The sequence below is a fragment of the Hordeum vulgare genome, chromosome 2H (genome assembly GCF_904849725.1).
Source record: "Hordeum vulgare subsp. vulgare chromosome 2H, MorexV3_pseudomolecules_assembly, whole genome shotgun sequence".
NCBI classification, from domain to species: domain Eukaryota; kingdom Viridiplantae; phylum Streptophyta; class Magnoliopsida; order Poales; family Poaceae; genus Hordeum; species Hordeum vulgare.
This window is the reverse complement of record NC_058519.1, coordinates 191604966-191613239: the sequence shown is the minus strand read 5'-3', so window position 1 is coordinate 191613239 and position 8274 is coordinate 191604966.

The window sequence follows — 8274 nt, the reverse complement described above, 5'->3', positions numbered from 1 at the left end:
TAATTATAGGTCATGTTTTATTCAATAGCCATTTAGGAGCTAACTAAGCTAATTATGTCATCTAGGTGGAACCCTAGCTAACTATACGTCGTTTCGGAGCTAACTTGGGTAAAATAGGTCATTCTGGAGCTAACTAAGCTAATTATGTCATTTCGTAGGATAATTAGCCAATTTAGCCTTTCTTGGATGAGTCTAAGCTACGTAGAAGAAGAGAAAGAGAAGAAGAAGTAAAAGAAGGAGGAGGAGGAGGAGGAGAAGGAGAAGGAAGAGGAGAAGAAGAAGAAAAGAAGAAGGAGAAGGAGAAGGAGGAAGAAGGAGGAAGAAGAAGGAGAATAAGGACCTCCTTCTCCTTCTTCTCCTCCTTCTTCTCCTTCTTCTCCTTCTTCTTATCCTCCTCCTTCTCCTTCTTCTTCTTCTCCTCTTCTTCTTCTTCTTCCTTCCTTTCATTTTTCCTCTTTCTTCTCCTCTTGTCCCCTTCTTCGCGCTAAATTGGCTAAGAATGCCTTTTCGGAGATAATTATGTCATTTTGAGGATAATTAGCACAGTATAGGTCATGTTTTATTAAATAGACCATTTAGGAGCTAACTAAGCTAATTATGTCATCTAGGTGGAACCCTAGCTAACTATAGGTCGTTTCGGAGCTAACTTGGGTAAAATAGGTCATTCCAGAGCAAACTATGCTTATTAAGCCAGCTTGGATCTAGCTACGCTAATTATAGGCCATTTAATACCTAAGTTAGGGGGAATAGGTCATCTTGCACTTACATAAGCCTTATTATGTCATTTAGGAGAGAACTTAGCTAACTTTAGGTCATTTTTTATTAAATAGGTCATTTTGGAGCTAACTAAGCTAACTATGTCATTTCGTAGGATAATTAGCCAATTTAGTCTTTCTTGGATGAGTCTAAGCTACGTAGAAGAAGAGAAAGAGAAGAAGAAGTAAAAGTAGTAGTAGGAGGAGGAGATATACAATGAAATGGTCCGCCATTCTTCGACATCCAACAATTTTCCTTTTGAAGCACCGGATGGTGCGAGCTTACCTTTGAATAGGTTGAGGTTGGATCGAACTTTTTTTCGATCGCCATCATTGTACCGAGGCTTCGGGTTATGCAAATGATGATTTTTGGCTTCGTAGTGTGCTGTCACGAAGTTTGCCGCCTCCTCAGTAATGAATGCCTCGGCCATCGATGCTTCAATTCTACATTTATTTTTACACTTAGCTCGAAGCGTCTTGTGCATCCTCTCAGTTGAGTAGCACCATCAATATTGAACGGGCCACCCCATTCTTGCCTCGGTCGGGAGATGCAAAATCAAATGTTGCATTGGATTAAAGAAGGCCGGTGGAAAGATCTTTTCTAATTTGCAGATCAACTCCGGCGCCAACTCTTCCAGGCGATAGTTCTTTTGCACAAAGACAAAGGAAGAAATAGCTCAGCTCTGCCAGTACTAGCCATTCATCCTCAGGGATAAAGCCACGCAACATCACCAGCATTACCCGCTCAATCCATATGTGCCAATCATGACTCTTGAGCCCAAATATTTTCAATTTCTCAAGACTCGCTCCCCTCTTTAGATTCGTAGCATACCCATCGGGGAACATCAACCGCATTTTCACCCACAATAGCATTTCCCTCATAGCTGGCCTTTCAAGATTGAACCATGCCTTTGGCTTCGCTATGCTTTCCTTTCCTTTTCGTTGTTTCAACTTTTGCAACGGTCTATCACATAGAGCCTCCAGGTCGATTCTAGCCTTAGGACTATCTTTTGACTTCCCCTCTATGCCGAACAATGTACCAAAAATGGCCTCCGCAATATTCTTTTCAGTGTGCATCACGTCAATGTTGTGTGGGCAAAGGTCTTTGAAGTAAGGCAGATCCCATAAGCATGACTTGTGAGTCCAGGCGTGTTCAGTATTATACCCTTTGAAGTATCCTGGACGCAAAGGATCAGGCTCGAGAGCGTTTAACTGATCAAGGGTTTGTTGGCCTGTCAACGCAGTTGGTGCAGTGTTTTTGACAACTCTACCTTTGATGAAATTCTTCTTGTCTTTTCTGATCTTATGGTCAGGATCCAGGAATTGTCTATGCATGTCGAAGCAAGAATATTTGCGGCCAGCCTGTAGCCAACGGAACTGAAGAGCTGCCTTGCATGTGGTGCACGGGAAACTTCCATGCACACGAATAACGCAAACGCCGGATAATCATGCGTCGAGTACATGTACCACACATGCATTTTAAAATTTGTTTTGGTATCCGCGTCGTAGGTCTTGATCCCATTATCCCATGCTTCTTGAACTCATCCTTAAGCGGCTGCATGTACACATTCATATTGTTCCCCGGATAGTTGGGCCCTGGAATTATCAACGTCAGGAAAATGTTCTTTCTTTTCATAATCTCTCCGGGTGGCAAATTTAGTGGAATGACAAATACACGCCAATAACTGTATTATGTTGCCGTCATACCATACACATTGAACCCATCCGTGCTGATGGCAACTCTAGGTTTCCTTGGATCTTCCGATTTATCCTTATGTAATGCATCGAAGCGCCTCCACGCAAAACCATCTGAAGTGTGTACCAGCATCTTGTTCCCATCCGCATCTAGTTCGGTTCTTTTTCCCAATTTGTGCCGTGTCATCTGTCTGGCCGTCTCTTCGACCATGGAAAGACTTTGAAGTCTTGGTACGATTGGCAGATACCGAAGAACACTAATGGGGATTTTGGTCTGATTCTTCTCACCCATGCCGTTGTCTACCACAATTGTGGGGACCCCGACTGGTAAGTCGAGATCGCCGTGCCCAGTGATCCCAAGGATCAATGCTCACTGAACACAGATACTGAATAATAGAGTCTTACATCCATACATACCGTTTGATACAATAAATGACCACTTCGGTCGAGTCTTACATACATAGGGCCTTAAAGGCCAAGCACCAAACTAGACCAATAGCGGAAATATTGGTTGAAAGCGTGAACCCATGCCATCAGCCTTAACTTACAGGCATTCTGACTGGGAAGCATCCTAGCTCGCAAGAACGTCACCGAGTTAATCTTCACCATATCCTGGCTTTCATACCTGGTCAATGAAATAACCAGTGGCAAGCCAATGAGTACTTTGAATGTACTCGCAAACAGTCCATGATACAAACAATGAAAGTGAAGGATAACAGTATCATGCTTCTTTAGTGTAACTCATCTGGGTGGAATGATCATGTGTATGCATCAGGTTAAAGAATTACTTTTGAGGAACAGGTTACAGATATCAATATATCTGACAAGGGTTGAACACACCGGGTTCACCCTGTATGCCAAGTCATCGGACTTGTCATAACCTCAATGTACTAATGAGGGCTAAACCATCCAGGTTTACCCTATATGTCAAGTCACCGAACTTTTCATAATCTCAATGTATTAATGAGGGCTAAACCCTCCGGGTTTACCCTATATGCCAAGTCAACGGACTTGTCATAATCTCAATGTATTATTGAGGGCTAAACCCTCCGAGTTTACCCTATATGCCAAGTCACCGAACTTGATCATTTATAGTGATTATCATGATTATAACAACACCGTTTTAACACCACGCACACACACTTGGTTTATGCGGAAACTCAGGACGTAGTTTAAGCAGCACCACCCAATTGTCCTTGAACGTGGACACGGCTATGCGAATAGTTTACACTCTCCAGAGGTAGTACGTTGGACCCACGAGAAACGGGAAACTTCCGTGTCATCCACGACTCGCGGTAGATCACATATACCCGAGGTAAGTACCCGATCATCATCTTTCCCCTGACGATACTAGACAAAGAGATCCACTCGTTTGGTACCCAGCCCACATGTTGTACGTCTTACGAGCACCGACTCTAGACTGTAACAACCATGCAGGGACCAACGGTGTGCCTGGAACTCATAATAATGGCATAGTCGTCCCACCTGGCACGACCCCATCACGAGAGTGACACCGATCACTCTCGCCACTAGTAATGTGGCTCTTTGCTAGCACCGACCAGAGTAATCAACAAAGCCCCATCCCATAAAGGGGTATCATGGTCGTACTGGTAAGGTTGGGACGGTCGACACATCATAAATCTAATCCACTTCTGAAACCATGCTCACACCAAAATCACCGATGCATCACTTCACCAAAAGTGATCACCAACTCATCATCACCCTCGGGAATTAGTGGCACCCGACGGGGTTTTCATAAACTCTTTATTTAACTCATCATTATGCTTGATATAAAATGCTCTATTATTACTTGTCAACATGGTATGACATGACCCTCACGGGGTAGGGTCAAGCTCAATGCAGTGATTCTACTTTACTAGTCAACATGACAGTAGCATGATCCTTGTAGATGGTAGGGTCAGCTCATCATGTTTGTGCTCCGAGGAGCCATGTGAATATCACTACTATCAATGCAAGTGCTTCGAAGAAGCCTTCGGTACCATCACCGCAATGATGAACCGACATCGTGATCACATGCAACGGAAAATACTTGCTATACTAGCATGCGTCATTTTATTACTTAAGTCATGGCAAAAGGCTCCTTGCCTTGCTCACGTAAATCCTCGGGGTCTTCGAGGTCTTCCGCTCCGTCCCCGAATACTCTGTCTACCGTCAACTACGTCAGAAATAACCATAGTAAGCCATATATCCAGCAGAATAAAAGTGTTCTATAAATAGAAGTTATATTTTTCTTGGACCTTTCTGGTCATAAGAAAAATACCTGAAGCTTGATATAGGATATTTGGGTCATCAATGGTTTATGAATGGATGGAAAGGGCAATAGGTGGCCATTGAATAAGTCAACGGAATTCTTTTTGTTCAAAATGAGTGGAGGCACCCATTTAACAGAGAAGGATATTTGAAATATTTAGGAAATGGTTTCACTGGATTTGGAGTTGAAATGAATATTCTAGGGATTTAACAATGAGGATTAAATAGCAATAGAACCTATTTATTTATTGCAACAAAATGAAGTTTGATAAAAATGTTGACCAAGGCTCTAAAATTATGAAATGATTTAAGAAGGTTCTGGAAATTTGAATCACTCCATTTGGAGTTGATATGAGGCCTATGAGATTTTTGAAAGGTGGGGCTAATGATATCCACAGGTGGATTTTAATTATCACACCACAGAAAAATGTCTAGGAAAAATGTGCAAGCCACATATTCGGATAGAGCTTCATTTTAGGAGCCTGCAGGAGTTTGAATCAAAAGATTTGGAGTCAGAATGATTTTATGGTGGAATTTATAAATTAAGGAGGGAAATAAAAAGGAAAAGAGCTCATCTCTGGGGGGGGGGGGAAGGCTATCTTGTGCACTAGGCGGCAGCTAGGCCTTCGGGCCGGCCCAGTGCTCGGTCTGGCCAGGGAGGAGGCCACGCCGAAGGCGCATTAGAGGAAGGCTGTCTTCGGCCTTGAGGAAGCTTAGTCCCGAGGAAGGCGCTTCCACTTAAAAGAGAGGCCTGATGGGGAGAGGCTGACGGTGGGCCCCGCCCGTCAGCTCCGTCCCTAACCTCCAGCCGGTACGGGAGAGCAGCAGGGCACGGTTGCCGTGGGGGGGGGGCGCCGCACCTCGGGCCACCCCTTGCCTAGGTGAGACCGCCGGCGGGCTCAGGAGGCCGTGCCGCTTCCATTCCCACCCACGTCGCCCGCGGAGAGGGGCTGCACAGGGGAGCCGGCGCGCATCTACGGGAAGCCGACTACGCCGTTGCCTCGGCACTTGCAGTGAGGAGGAGGGCCCGGAGGGGCTCGAGGGAAGGTGGTGTAGCGGCCTGGAGATCTCCAGCAGGGAGGAAGGAGGCAAAGGGAGGCCATGCATGCTAGCCCGCAGAGGCCGAAGCTCTCCCCTTCGGCCATGGCAGCAAGAGGAGGGGAGGGAGGCCTAGGGGAGAAGGGAGAGCTCGAGAGGTTTCACAGGGGAAGAGGAGGAGGACCTGAGGGAACCAGACAGGCTTGGGGGGAGGGGATATGAGAGGGGAAAGCCGAGAGGTCTCGAGAGCTCTCTGGAGCTCTCGGTGCATGGATGCCACGCACCATAGGAGGGCTTTGGAGGCTAGCTGGTGGATGGAGGTGCTTGGAATGGTCAAGGGGAGCGTCCTGGCGCCATGGGGCATGCTGCCAAGGAGGGGACCGAGCTGCAGAAGGAGAAGAGGGTGCAGAGCACCAATACTGCACGCTGGAGTGGTGGTCACCACGGGCACCTGTGTCTACAGGGTCCAAATGGCCAGCAAAACATGTCCAGCACTCAAATCACACACGCAGGAGAGTGACTCTGGAGTTTGGAAGCATTTGAGGCTGGTTAAAGATGGGTTTGACTGCTGTTAAGTTTGCAACAGCAAACTTAAGGTGGGTAGATAGGGCACTAACTTGGGAGATAATGGAATAAAAACATGTCTAGCACTCTTTTTTATAGAAGGACTACAAGACTGCAAAGTTGCAGCTCAAGAAAACAAGTGTAGCTAGTACTTGCTGTACAAAGCCACATTTCAGCCAGAAATCTATTTGAAGAAGTGCTGCTCATTTCTCCCACATGAGCTTGTCATAGCTTGGTTCCAAATAATGCTTTGGCATATATTAGATGCTCTGGAAAGAGTTGGGGGTGATAGCTTAAGCAGAAGAATGGCAAGACAGGTAAAACAGTGCTGCCAAGGTGAAAATGAGAGAAAGTTACAAAGGGACCTTCTCCAATAATTGACCAGTGGCCATGGGAATGTTACTGGAGGTGAAATGTAACTATGTGAGGCTGTGGTATAAAGTTGAGCTCAAGGGTAAAAGTAGAAGGGGAAATAGAAGCCAATTTAGTTAGTGCACACAAGGTGTTTCATCTGTGGTTAGGCTACCAGATGGATTCCAATGGCTATGAAACTTAACAGGATCCAATAATAGATGAAAACAGGCTTGCACACCAAATTTGGGATTTGCTGGATAAGTTTTCCAATGTAGACTTGGAAAACCCTAGAAATGGGATGAAATGGGTTTCTGCTTAGAACCCTATTCAAATAAATTCCCACAAATCCAATATTTGGTGTAGGGGCATTATTTGAGCATTAAGGCATGCACAAAAAGTTTGAGGTCAATTGGACAAACTTTATAATGTAAAGTTTGTCAAAGTCAGAAATCAATAGAGAGGGTTTTGAGGGTTTTAGGACAAGTTCCTCTATTCTCCTTGGTGTACCACTTGGTGTGGATGCCTCATTGGAGTACTGGAACATGTCCACCAAATATGAGCACAATTGGAGACACTTCATAATGTAGAGTTGCTCAAATTTGATTCTGGACAAATAGGGTTTTAGAGTGATTAGGGGAGTCAAATCAACTTGGATTGAAATGAAACTTGGCAAGATCATCAATAATATCATAGATGACATGCTAGAATTTTACTGGAATTTATTGAGAATATTTCTTATAGAAATATTCCAAAAGCTTGAAATAGGCAGGAATGGTTTTGGTGGGTTTTGCCCAATATTTTGAACATGACCATGTGCTGAAACTCATAAACATGGAATAAATATATCCACTGAGTTTCCCTAAATTTTCTTAAATATTTTGAAAGCAGTAAAAATAACTTTCCTTCATAGGAGACCATTTCTGGCCTCACAAAAAGGCTTTTAAATAAAATAATAAAATAACTTTTAAAATAATAATATGGTGGTTTTTGGAAGTCATTTTGATAATGAGTTTTAAATAAAACAATTGGTGCAAAACCCTAATTTGAGGACTTGTAGTACAAACCTCATCTCAGGGGTTTGAAAGTTTAATTCAAAGAAATACTTTTTGGTGAAAATAATATTTGGTAAAAATAGATATTTATCCTAACACATGGCATGATCATTAGGTAGGAGATCATGGAGTGAGGAGGTGATTAGGAGGATGGCAAGAATGAATGGGGAGCAATCACATGCATTCAAGCACACAGGCAAACAATAGTCACTTCAAGCATCACAAGCATTCACAAAAATTTTAATTGGTCCTAAATTTTGAAATAAGTTACTTAGTCAGGAAAGCCAGAAATTGGGGTGTGACACACCTTACCCCCTTAATAGAATCTCGTCCCCGAGATTCCTGAGCTAGGGGTTGGTGAGATACAGAATCTTGAGTTGGAGGTAGTCTTCATGTCCCCAGGTTGTTGTGGTGGTCTTGAGGTGCTTGATGGTACAACTTCGAATGTCCACACGTCCGTGACTGATCGTGTGTGGGGACCCCGACTAGCAAGTTGAGTTCGCCGTGCCCAGTAACCCCAAGGATCAATGTTCACTGCACACAGA